This window comes from Bubalus bubalis, chromosome 8, assembly GCF_019923935.1.
Source record: "Bubalus bubalis isolate 160015118507 breed Murrah chromosome 8, NDDB_SH_1, whole genome shotgun sequence".
In the NCBI taxonomy this organism is placed as follows: domain Eukaryota; kingdom Metazoa; phylum Chordata; class Mammalia; order Artiodactyla; family Bovidae; genus Bubalus; species Bubalus bubalis.
In genome coordinates, this window is record NC_059164.1 from 8351117 (window position 1) to 8364073 (window position 12957).

Consider the following 12957-nt stretch of genomic DNA (forward strand, 5'->3'; position numbering starts at 1 on the left):
AAAATCCACCCCAAATGAAGTCACATCTCCTTTCAGATCTTTTAATTAAAGTCAGACATGAACCCTCGTGTTTCTCTGACTGCTAAATACTTAGAAGTGGTTTTATGAGATTTGTGTGTGTGTGTTTTAAGTTGTAAAAAATGCACACACTGCTGGGTTACATGACTTTGGTTTATTTAAATACAGTTTGGTAGGACTGTAATATATAAGGAAGGTGAAGGGGTCAGAATTCTGTTTAATTAACTTATACCTACTTGGAACCAGTCAATTATAAAGGTATGCTGAACAAATAAAGCTTCACATATGAAATCCCTGTAAAGAATAAGCCCCAGTGGGCCCTGTCTGGTGGTCCAGTGTTTGAGACCTCCCCTTCCAATGCAGGGGGTGCAGGTTCGATCCCCGGTCAGGGAACTAATATCCCACATGCCTTGTGTCCCAAAAACCAAAACATAAGACAGAAGCAATATTGTAACAAAGTTAAATTTTACAATTATAATATTTGTAATGAATCATTATAAAATTAATATTGTAACAAAATTAAACAAATTGCAATATTCTAAGCAGAATTAAAGATAAAGGCTTTAAAAAAAAATCATTCACACCAAAAAAAAATCTTAAAAAAAAGAATAAGCCACTTTGGTGAAGGCGTTCTTATTCTTAACTTTGTCATTAAAAGTATTTCTATGAGGTATTTCCACCTTAGATTACATGTATATATGCATATGTGTGTATATGATTATATATATGATTTTTATATATTTATGATTATATATGATTGAATATATATATGAATCTTTAAAAGATTAAAATATGCCTTGGTGACTCTCGAAGACCCCAGCACTTCCCCTGCACACTTTTTGCCTTTACTGAGATAGGACGTACTCCCAGGATTGCTGTCCTTTAATCCACATGTGTCAAAAATATGAGTAGTGTTTCACATTTACATAAATCTGATTTAATAAGCAGTCACACCATTAAACTAGAGATTCTTTTCAAACCTGGCTAATTACATATCATATAATGCCTGGTCTTTAATGAGGATTTCAATAAATGTTTGTTGATAATGATGATTATTAAAATGATATGTAAAGTCAGTCTCCCTGTACAAGAAATGCTTTGTTTTGAAATGTTAGACTTAAAGCTTTGCCTAAAAATTTTTAATTAAAATCACCACTTTGGCAAGAGGCTTAAAATGTGCAAAGTTGCTGCAATTAGTGCATTGTGCATCCATATGGATGTTACCAAACAGCTTTCAACTTAAAGGATTTGGGCTATTTTGAGTGATGGACCTTCTGTTAAGCTTAAAACAAAGCCCAGCTATCTCTACATTCGTTTTAATTAATATTCTCTTGTTAGTCTCCAAGATGCGTTCTCTTCTGGGGAGTACTGCAGGGATTATCACAAATCAGAAACAAGTTACAGAAGCGGGTCTGACTCATTTGCTGCTCCCTTCTGTCTCATAGCATTTCTCCCCCCGACCTGCCCCCGCCCCAAGCAGCTTCAGTGCAATGTCAGAGTCACTGGAAATCACGGATTTCAGATGTTCTCAAAGAAATCCTATATTTCTAGCCAAGTCACAGCATAATTAAACTCACCAAAAAAAAAAAAAGAACAAATTAAGCTGTCCCTAGATCTTTGGAATTCTGTGTGAAGTTTAAAATATATCATTTTGAGTCCAACATTCCTATAAAATCTACAGGGTAAAATTTGAGTGTATATGTTGTATAAATACAGCTGAGTCCATGTGTAATATATGTGTATATTTGTATATATACATGATATTTTTACTTCAGAGAGGTTCATAGTTGCCTCGGTGCTAAGGGTTTAGCAACCTTATTTGTGTGGATTTAATTTTCTACAGCAAAGAGTTGACTCATTGGAAAAGACTCTGATGCTGGGAGGGATTGGGGGCAGGAGGAGAAGGGGACAACAGAGGATGAGATGGCTGGATGGCATCACTGACTCAATGGACGTGAGTCTGAGTGAACTCCAGGAGTTGGTGATGGACAGGGAGGCCTGGCGTGCTGCGATTCATGGGGTCGCAAAGAGTCGGACACGACTGAGCAACTAAACTGAACTGAATTTTCTACAGTAGCAAGCTCTGCTGGAGGATTAATTAGCTACAAAAGATTAATTTGATTGTTTCAGTTTAGTATTTTAAGCAAAATCAAATTCAAAATGGCACAGCCTGGTGGGTTTTTGGTTTGTTTTTCTTTTTTCCCTGGATATTTTTCATGTGAATCTTATTAATATGGCACTTGGGGAAGAAAAGCTTTCTGGTCTTTTTTTTTTTTCTTTCATTAAGTCAGAAGAAATTCTGTAGGTGCTTGTGTGTTTGTTGAGGCCCTGATTTTTTAACTATTTTCAAACATCTCCCCTACAACCACTCTCCATATGCCTTCAGAAAGATAATCACTCCAATGACCTCTGGAGTCCTCTGACTACCGGAAGGCCCAGTTTAGGCCAACTGTGAATGCTGGTTTCAAAAGTAGACAGCTAAACTGATCCCCCCAAATGTTCATCAAATTCTTAAGAATAAGATAAATGTGAAAATTACATGGAGGCTTCCCTGGTGGCTCAACAGGTAAAGAATTCACCTGCAGGGCAGGAGACATGGATTCGATCCCTGGGTCAGGAAGATCCCCTGGAGGAAGAAATGGCAACCCACTCCAGTATTCTTGCCTGGAGAATCCCATGGACAGAGGAGCCTGGTGGGCTACAGTCCACGGGGTCACAAAGAGTTGGATACTACTGAAGTGACTTCACACAAAACAGAATTGTAATTTACCAGAACACATGGGTAAAATAATTCATCCAATATATGAGTGGAAAGGCATAAAATCATTAAGTCCACGCAGTCCATGGGGTCACGAAGAGTCGGACACGACTGAGCAACTTCACTTTCATTTTTCACTTTCATGCGTTGGAGAAGGAAATGGCAACCCACTCCAGTGTTCTTGCCTGGAGAATCCCAGGGACGGGGGAGCCTGGTGGGCTGCCGTCTATGGGGTCGCACAGAGTCGGTCACGACTGACGCTACTTAGCAGCAGCAGCAGCAGCAGAACACACCATAGCAGGTTCTGTTTCTTTTTTTTTTTTTTTAATTTTATTCCAGCATTATGGAAATTCATTCCCTCTAGCCACTAGATTTGGGACAAAGATACTCTGTTTTTCCCATATTGCCTGAACTTTTCATTTTTATTTCCTTTTTGTAAGCATGTGATTAATTATATACCTATCTTTAAATTCCTCCTTACATGCTGGTCTTTTGGGTACTACATTTGAAGTGAAGGGAATAATGGAATTAGTTTTGTTCTAGATGAGAAATAGATAAAAGATAAAGATGGTCGAATAGCACACACTGGTTTTCTTGAAGGGAGGCTAACTATTTTATAATTCTGTACTGTCTTTGCTACCACAAGGCAGTTTCCTATCAAATTTCTTCCCTTTCTGTTAGGCATCTTTACAAAGAATTCCCTCAAATAGAAATGAGTGGATTACCCTGCAGCTTCACATACATCCTGGTGAATATCCCCTTCACAATTTAGGGGATGAAAGGAAAACCTACAGTTGTTTTAATTTGGAGGAAAAATAATCACTTCTCTCCAGTGAGGCTTGGTGGGGGTGGGAGGGGGGCAGCAAAAAATGGGGCAGAGCCTTCCTGTAGAAAAAAGGAATACTTTGTGGAGGGGCAGTGCAGCAGGGTTAAAAAAAAAAAAAATAGAAAGTAAAACAAACACAGAACCTTCGAGTGGGTAAAGAGGCCCGTGAAAGACCATCTGGTACAGGCACCCTGAGCTGGGCTCCTTGGGCTGTGTTGTCCCGCCAGCATGTAAACTGCACGTATGCACGTGTGTGTGTGTGTGTGTGTGTGTGTGTGTGTACACATAGAGATTTAACAGGGAGCACAGAGGGAATTAGAAAGAGCCTGGCCCATTTTTAATTTGGGTCTGTTTGCTTGCATTGAGCACTTAAGGGCTTCTACATTCAGTTTGCTCAAAAGAGTGATGAAGCGCTCCTTGCTTATGCCTCAAATCAGAAATGCATGAAGTGCGGCTGCAGAGATAATACATTTTCCCCAAAGGCTTTGGCTGAGCAAATTAGGTGTCAATGGGGTGCCTGCGCAGGCAGTACTCTCTCTAATTAGTCTCTTGAGCCTAGTTGGTGGCGGGTATGAGATGATCTAATCAATTGGTCTGTGTCTGATGGTTCGTGTAAAAACCCTACCAGGCAGACTCTCTCCCACAGGTCACCCACCTGCACAGCGGGGCTGCTCATTTTCATTTTTCATCTCTTCCATCACATGACGCTGACAGTTGGTTTTAAGAAAATTGAATCCAAAAAATATCTAGTTCATAGGGCACATGGGTCAGAGCGAAGTTGCATTATGGGTACCAGCGATCCAATTAATTAATATTTATAGCCGAGAAGTTCTATGTAGATATTTCTGAATAAGGATTTTATCAATAAAATGCAATTTCCGCTTTAAAACATTCGTTTCTAGAGAAAGAACGTTGTGAAAACAGAAAGCAGGATACCAATGGCATCTGTTAATCTTATGGTTTCTACACCTCGGAGTCGATGTGTGTGTAGTTGAGCCTATCATTGATGTTCAGTTTCATTTTTGTTATTGTGCAGTGCATTTGAATAATCTCTCGCATAAATGTAAGGGCAGGATTTTGCTATTGCACCTTGCTTCCCTATGAATGTGGTGTGCCATCTCTCCTTCGTCCCTATCCCCACCTGTCAAATGCATGACTACATTTAGACTTTAGGGACTTTTTCTACCTCATATGCAGTCCTTGAAATCTGAAATGGATGCTGATGCTGCCCAAGGATGAAGAATGGCCATCCCGAGCTGCCGGTGACCAGCGTCAGGCAGTGAAGCGGGCACAGTTTGGGCTCAGCTTCTCACAGAGATGGGAAAGAGTCTAGCTCTCACGGGCACCTCCCTTCTTTTCATATTATTGGCTCCTTCTATTGAATGTCTGGGCCTCAACCTAAGTAATAGACTTTTCATCATCACTGTTTTCACCACTTACTATCCAATTACAATTAGTATGTTTATCCTATATTCCCCAACTCTGCTTATGCCCTGGGTTAGGTCCGTAGGATTCTCCTAGAGTTTACGGCCGAAGAATCAGGGCAAAGGCAAGGACACAAACAATCAACGTGTCTCTGAAATCAGTCCAATAGGACAGTTACATGCTGTGGACAATTTATGAAATCAAATATGCATGCGTACTATGTCGCTTCAGTCATGTCCGACTCTTTAGAAGGCCCATGGATTGTAGTCCGCCAGGCTTCTCTATCCATGGGATTTCCCAGGCAAGAATACTGGAGTGGGTTACCATGCCCTCCTCCAGGGGACTTTCCTGACCCAGGGATTGAACTCACATCTCTTACATCTCCTGCATTGGCAGGTGGGTTCTTTACCACTCCAGCCACCTGGGAAGCCTGAAGTCACATATACTGAAAATCAAATCATTTCTTTCTTTCAAATAGAATGTCATGGAGTTAAAAAGTTCAGCCTATAGGCAGGTGTTAATTGGACCCAGGCTTCTCAGCCTGCAGGGTATGTGGAGATGGCCTGCTCTGTTCCCAGCCCTTTGGTCTTTGGGCAACAGCAGAGGCACAGCATTCGCCCCCTGTCACCATGCCAGGGGGAGTTTAACATCTGAGGACATATTCCACTCCCTGGGTCTCCAGGGCTACCTTTCTCCTTCCTGTTCAAACCATAGCTGTTCACTGAGGACCTGCGCTGGATCTGGGCTATGCTCTAGGGACATGATGGCCAGCAAAACCAAGCCTACTCAGGAACACAGTGACGCCACCTGCTACCCTAGGCACTCCCCCACAGTAAATGCCCCACACCTCAGGAGCACTGCATGAAGTCTCTAGTTCAGAAGGTCAGCTTGGGGGCCAGGTCTGCATTCTGCCGATAAAAGTGGTGGAGTGGAGGAGAGCCAGGTAATGACTGTTTCTCCTGGGTGTGGCTGTCGGAACTCTGTCTTGGCAAGCAGACGTCAGGACAAATCCCGACTCCCGTTTGGCCAGGGTGGGCAGGCCTCCTGGAAGAACGGGCATCTCTTAGAAGAAAACAATAGGGGTGAACTTTCATGACCTTAGATTTGACAATGGATTTTTAGATATGACATGGACCTCTCAGGTGGCTCAGATGGTAAAGAATCTGCCCGCAGTGCAGGAGACCTGGGTTCAGTCCCTGGGTCAGGAAGATCCCCTGGAGAAGGGAATGGCAACCCACTCTAGTATTCTTGCCTGGATAGAATTCCATGAATAGAAGAGCCTGGCAGGCTACAGTCCATGTGATCACAAAGAGTTTGACACAACTGAGCCACTAACACACTAAAAAACCACAAGCAACAAAAGAAAAAAAAATGGATAAGATGGACATCATCAAAATTAAAATGTTTGTACATCAAAGGACACTATCAATACAATGAAAAGGCATCCCACAGAATGGGGGTATATATTTGCAAGTCAAGAGATTACCATCCAAAATATATATTTTTTTGAAACTCCTATAACTCAACAACAAACAACCCAATTTAAAAATGGGTGAAGGACTTGAATATTTCATTCAAAGAAGAAATATATATTTCTTCAAATGAAATATACAGATGGTCAACAAGCACATGAAAAGGTGTTAAGCATCACCAATCATAAGGGAAATGCAAATCAAAATCACAATGAGATACCAGTTCACATCCACTAGTTTTTCTATAATTAAGAAAAAGCAAACACACAAAAAAACAGAAAATACCAAATGTTAGCAAGGCTGTGGAGAAATTAGAACCTTTGTGTATTTCTGGTGGGATTATAAAATGTTGCAGCCACTGTGGAAAATGATTTGCCAGTTCCTCAAGAAGCTAATGGAGAAGGCAATGGCACCCCACTCCAGCACTCTTGCCTGGAAAATCCCATGGACAGAGGAGCCTGGTAGGCTGCAGTCCATTGGGTCGCTAGGAGTTGGACACGACTGAGTGACTTCACTATCACTTTTCACTTTCATGCACTGGAGAAGGAAATGGCAACCCACTCCAGTGTTCTTGCCTGGAGAATCCCAAGGACGGGGGAGCCTGGTAGGCTGCCGTCTATGGGTCGCACAGAGTTGGACACGACTGAAGCGACTTAGCAGCAGCAAGAAGCTAAACAGAATTACTGTATTGCCCAGCAATTCCACTTCTAATTGTTACCCAGGGAGTCAAACAAATATTTGTATGTGCATGTTCATAGCAGCACTATTCACAATAGCCAAAAGGTGAAAGTAACCCAGATATACATCAATTCATGAATCGATAAACATAATGTCTTATATTCATATAATGGAATATTATTCGGCCATAAAAAGGAATGAGGTACTGGGACAAGCTACAACATGGGTGAACTTTAGGAACATTATGTTAAGTGAAAGAAACCAGACATCGCATATTGTATGATTCCATTTACATGAAATTTCCAGAATAGGTAAATATGTAGAGACAGAAAGTAGATTCATTGCCGCCAGAGCCTGGGGCAAGGGAAGAATGGGAGTAAAGGATACAAGAAATATAAGTAAAGAATATAAGCTATCCTTTGGGGGTGACAGAAATGTTTTGGAATTAAATAGAGGTGCCAGCTGCACAATGTTGTGAATGCCCTAAGTGCCAGTTAATTATATGCTCTGCGTGCATGCTCAGTCGCTGAGTCGTGTCCGACTCTTTGCAACCTCATGGACTGTAGCCCGCCAGGCTCCTCTGTCCGTGGGATTTTCTAGGCAAGAATACTGGAGTGGGTTGCCATTTCCTTCTCCACAGGATCTTCCCAACTCAGGGATTGTATACTTGTAAGATGGTTAATTTTGTGTTATATGAATTTCACGTCAATTTTTAAAACAAGGTGGAAAGTTAACCTTTTAAAAATCCTCATAGCAGGTGGGGGGAGGGGGATGAGTAGAGGGCGGAAAGGATACTATTCTGATGGTTGTTCACAGTCAGATGGGAGCTTTCTGCTTCCTTGGTCAAGGACGTGCCATTCAGGATGACATGCTTGGCAGGCAGCACAGCCTCCAGGGCAGCGGTAGCAAGTGTACTGTGAGGTCTCGACAGGGGCCGTGGGGTCCTGTCTGCCCAGGAAGGGGACCGTGTGGCACTGTGGAAGGGGACAGGTGACCTCCAGCTTCTCTACTGAGATAATGAGTTGGTCCTGGGCCTCCATGGAGCTGATGGATAGAATCTCTCGGCTGTGTGCCTTGACCTTGGCAGCATTTCTTTTCACCCTTCCTAGCAAGACATTCTTTTCCTGTCCTAGAAACTCAATGAAAATGCTGAAGAGCCAAAAAGAAACAGAGAGAGAAGCAGAGTGAACATTCCTCCTTTCTTCTGGAATGGTTCACATTCCATTCGGAAGCAGTTACCAAATTTAAGCAGGCATCACTGGAAGCCCACAGTTGTATGCAGGGTGGTGGGAAGAGCCTAGCAATTCAGGTCATGCTGGCCAATTTTCATTCTGCTGAAACTAGGTCTGATAGTCGGCACCGTGGACTTACATGCAACTGGATTTAAAAGAAAAAAGAAAGAATGTGATCCGTTTTTCTATTTCGTGCCCAAAAAATGAATACGATCTGTCCTTTTAATGATCTGTATGATGCCACAGGCACTTAATTAAGACCAGAATTAGTGCTAATGACTTGGGGAAGGAGATTTGCTGAATTTCTTTTTCTCTAAATAATCCAAGAGGAGGTTAGACCATTTAAATTCATGGAGTTGAATTATTTTAATGGAAGAAAATGCAATCAGAACATTTGTTTATCGTATTATAAGAACTGTCTTGGCTAAAGAGAATGCTCAAGGTAGCTGTGGGGAAAAAATGGACAGGCTCACTTTGGCCTGAGCACTTTCGATGTCTTGTGTGATTTTGGAAAAAGAATGCTGTAAGATTTGTTTGTTTTGTTTTTTAACATATAACAGTTTTCTCTTTTCCTCCTTCCAGGATTAAGTTGTCATCGTTCTGGGGAGAAAAAAAAAAATTAATGAAGTGGCCAATAATACGAAGGGATTCATGGATCAGTTTCCTTTCACTCCCTGGGGTGGATTTCACTTAGAAGAAAATTGAAGCTGGCAAGACCCTGTTTTCTCCGCAATTTATTTAAAACCTTGCACGCATTTGGATACCTTGTGATTTCCAAGAACTATGTGAAGATTAAGTTTTGCTTACTGATACATGGCATGTATTCTTTTCAGTCTTTTGTGTTTGATTTTGTTTGATTTCCCTCTGCACCACGGTGTCTCTGTAAAGGTTTTTATGCTTTCACCAGCCGTGTCTTAAATACATTAAGACAACACACTCGGTGTTCACACTTCTTCAGTAATGTCTGTACTTGAAAGCCACACAGTGGCATAAAACAATGTGTGTTTTCTTTGAGAGCAGTGCACATTTTGCAGCCACCAGGAAGGGAAATTGTAGCTGAAGCAAACCCATGTTCTCTGACTGACTTGACAACTTAGTCTCTGGTGGTGGAGCACCACTTGTCTCTTCCCTTTTGAGAACGTTTGCAAATGTGCTTCCCCCCCCCCCCCGCCCCCCTCGGAAACAACTGCACATTTATATAAGATATCGGAATCTGCTTAGCATTTTCAAGCCACATAGCATGACTGTTCTCCGAGCAGGCTGGAAGTGAAGAAACAAATAGGAAACATTAAGAACAAAGACAGGGATAAATCGCTTCCTTTTGAACCTCTGGAAATCGAGGTAACTTTTTACATGTTTTCTGGGTCTTGTCAACATCTTATTTTTTCCACCCACTTTGTTATGCTTTGTATTTTCTAAATGGTGAAAAGTGAGGAACAGAATGTTTAAATCATGGGTGCAAAAAGAATTATATCTTCTGGATGAGCCCCGAATACTGTCTTTACTAGTCAACATTGAAAAAGCAGATTACCAAGTTATCCAGAGTGTGAAATTTTCCCGTTTACACCAAAGCACCTTTGAACCACATTTTTTTTTTTTATTTTAAACATTCCAAGCTGATTAGAAGGCATCATTGGGTACCCTAACTGTAAACAGTCTCTGGGAATAACTGTACGGATGCAGGTGTTAGAAACAAGGCAGGAGTCTTGCTTTAAAGATGGAAAGGGGTGGGGAATAGAAAGGCCTGGCTTCCCTTGTTTAAGAAGCTGGGAGACCTTGGAGGATGAAGGTGAATATTTGACACGGCGCGAGATGTGGACTGCGCATGCGGACTTGGATCCGGGGGGAGCGCTACCTGGCACAGGTCTGTTCCTGGTGGGGCAGCCCCTGCTGCAGATGCCAAATAACACTGAAGCTAATGGGGAAGTTAGGAAGCTTCATGTAGAGCGTGAAACCTAGCTCCTCAGGACACCAGTTCCTATGGAAATCCCGGCGTGTACCTTGTTTTACATTTCCTGTTAGAGAGTCGCACTTTCTTGGGTCAAGAATAGGAATTACCAGCCAGCTTGACAAAGACTTTGCCCTGCGCGTCAGGTGAAGGAAAAGCTTTTCCGTGGTCAAACCCAGGACGCATAGGAAATCCGACCCAGAATTTCTTAACATTAAAACGGTACTTTCCCTGGAATGGGATGTGAGGATAGATGTTAAGGTCACAGTCCATCTTGTCCCCAAAGTAGCAATCATTGTAAGCTTCTAAGTGCTAAGCCATTTACTGCTTGATTTTAAAGAGAGGAAAAGTTATCCAAGGCCAGAATGTTTAATCTTTGCCACCTAGAACTCCTTCCTGTTCTTCTTTCACACATTCCAACTCTTTGGAAGTCTGCAGAGGGATTTTGACTTAATGTGTATTTACGTTAGGATTTCTTAAAGTAAACATGGAAAGAAAACTTGACCTGCAATCAGAAAACAAGCCTTTCCTGTGATTTGTTTGAATTATTCATTCTGTGGGAGAGGCACAGCTTTTGTACTTAATGAAGTTTAAACCAAGGGCAACTGATGATGAAGTCTTGCTACATAATAAGCTTTCTAACTTGAAAATTTGAAGATATTTAATGTTGAAAGACTTCAGTTAGAAATGTTAAGTTATGCACAGATCTATGACCCTATTACTGACAGTTTCTCTTGCAAAATGAAATGTGATACTTCTCAGTAGAAGGAATATGTTTTATTACAGTGACGTGTTTCAGAAGGGTCTCACTTAGGAGACTTCTGGTTCCCCTTGCTTGCCGCTGGTACAGGACATCCAAAGTTTCCTTCTCTTTCCTCTCCCACTTGCAACTACCTTTTCCTTTTTTTCCCCCTCCTCTCACTGAGGACAGCCGTGAAAATCACTCCAGACTGTGTTCATGAGCAGATTGATTATTCTGTTGAGAAAGCACTGGAATGTTTTGTGAGATATTTTTATATGAAGGAGTAGCTTCAGTTCAAACAGCTGGAATAGTTAGAACATGTTAGCATGGTAGCTATATCCACACGACCGCACACACGGTGCTCCGAAAGGAAACCTGGGACTTCGTTTCCATTGTCTTGAAGGAAGAGTTTGGTTGACTTAAAAATACAAGATGCACAGGACGTGGAAAAACAAAATGTATGCAGTACTCAGAAAAAAAAAACAAAACAGGGGTATAAGGTGGGAATGGCTGTCCATCCAGTGACCCAAGGGTGAGAAGCTATTCCTACCTCCCAAGAGTGACAAGAAGAGTCCCCTGAGGAGCCGCCAAGCTTGCAGAAAGCACGGTCTCTTGGTATCCTTTCCTCAGTGTGTACATGATAGCCAGTGTAATCAATACCTTAGGTAATGAGTCTACACAAGATAATCATCTGTGAATATTACTGGTTTTGTAATCTTTGTTATATAAGAGGATGTTTAGGCTGTACATACTGGGGTAGATTATTGCCTGCCCCTTATACATAGGAATATGCTGCATAATTGCATAGAACTTCCATCTCCCTTCCCAGCTTGTAGGCAGAGGAAACCATACATGCTACTAACTTGTAATTTTCTCAGACACCAAAAACCAAACCAAATAAAGTCAAATCAAATAAGCAATCTCCTCATTCCCTTCCTATAGCAGCATATTTTAGAGGCACATACGAAATCTAAAGTCTCTAGCTGGGAGTGGATTTTTTTAATTTTTCTTTTATCTTTTTTTTATATATATATATGATACACTGAAATGTGTACTTCCTAACAGGCGGTTGGTACCTAAGAAATGAGCTAGCATCATTCAGAAAACTGTTATCCTTCAAAATGACACATAGTAAAGGAGAATGGAATAATACATGTTGCATATTTGTTACCAATTGTAATTTGTCTGTATTATGAAAGACGTAATGGTTTGTCAGCGGTCACTGTTGTTTTCTTGTAACATGATATGGAATAAAGTATAGCAGAATCTCTGTACATTTTCTTGGGACATCTTCTTGGTGAGTCTCAAATAACACCTTATATTCCATCAAAGAAACATTATCTTAAAAACTCTTAGACACAACCATGCTTAAGACAAACTGAAACTAAAAATCACACCCCCATTTCCTCCATTAGTGTAAAATGGACTTTCCAGCCCTTTTTAGGATTACAACTAAAAATCCTCTGACCTATTAACTAATTTAATCCCTCTTCTTAAAAAGTACCCACAGCCAAACATGCACATACACAAACATATAGTTGTTTCCTAAGAGTCACGTTCTAAGAAAAATTGCCAGAACTAACAACTTGTTAAATAATATCAGAGGCAAAGCATATTGGGACCAAAATTTTTAATAGCATGTTTTTGCATCAATTAGTCATGTAATCTGGATGATAATATTTTGGTTACTTCAAAATTATCATCAAAAGACTTTAGCTTTTTCTGAGTCCATTGTAAATTTTAACTGATTTCTTTTAGTGTTTCTCACTGCAAAAGTGTTTTTAACTTTTTAAGGGAATTGAGTTGGAAAACATCCATGACAAATCAAAGAAGCCATAATTTTTAAAGGTCGGTTCTT

At 41.0% G+C, this 12957-nt stretch overlaps 1 protein-coding gene across 5 annotated transcripts in view; it reads left to right on the plus strand.

The window, feature by feature from the left end:
- Window positions 1-12373, plus strand: part of CDK14 (cyclin dependent kinase 14) — a 662006-nt gene extending 649633 nt beyond the window's left edge. For all 5 annotated transcript variants that reach the window (XM_044946425.2, XM_044946421.2, XM_044946419.2 and 2 more), the window contains one exon: window positions 8992-12373. The gene's annotated coding sequence lies outside the window, so the exon portion shown is untranslated. The remainder of the gene's footprint in view (window positions 1-8991) is intronic.
- Window positions 12374-12957: the final 584 nt, after the last annotated feature.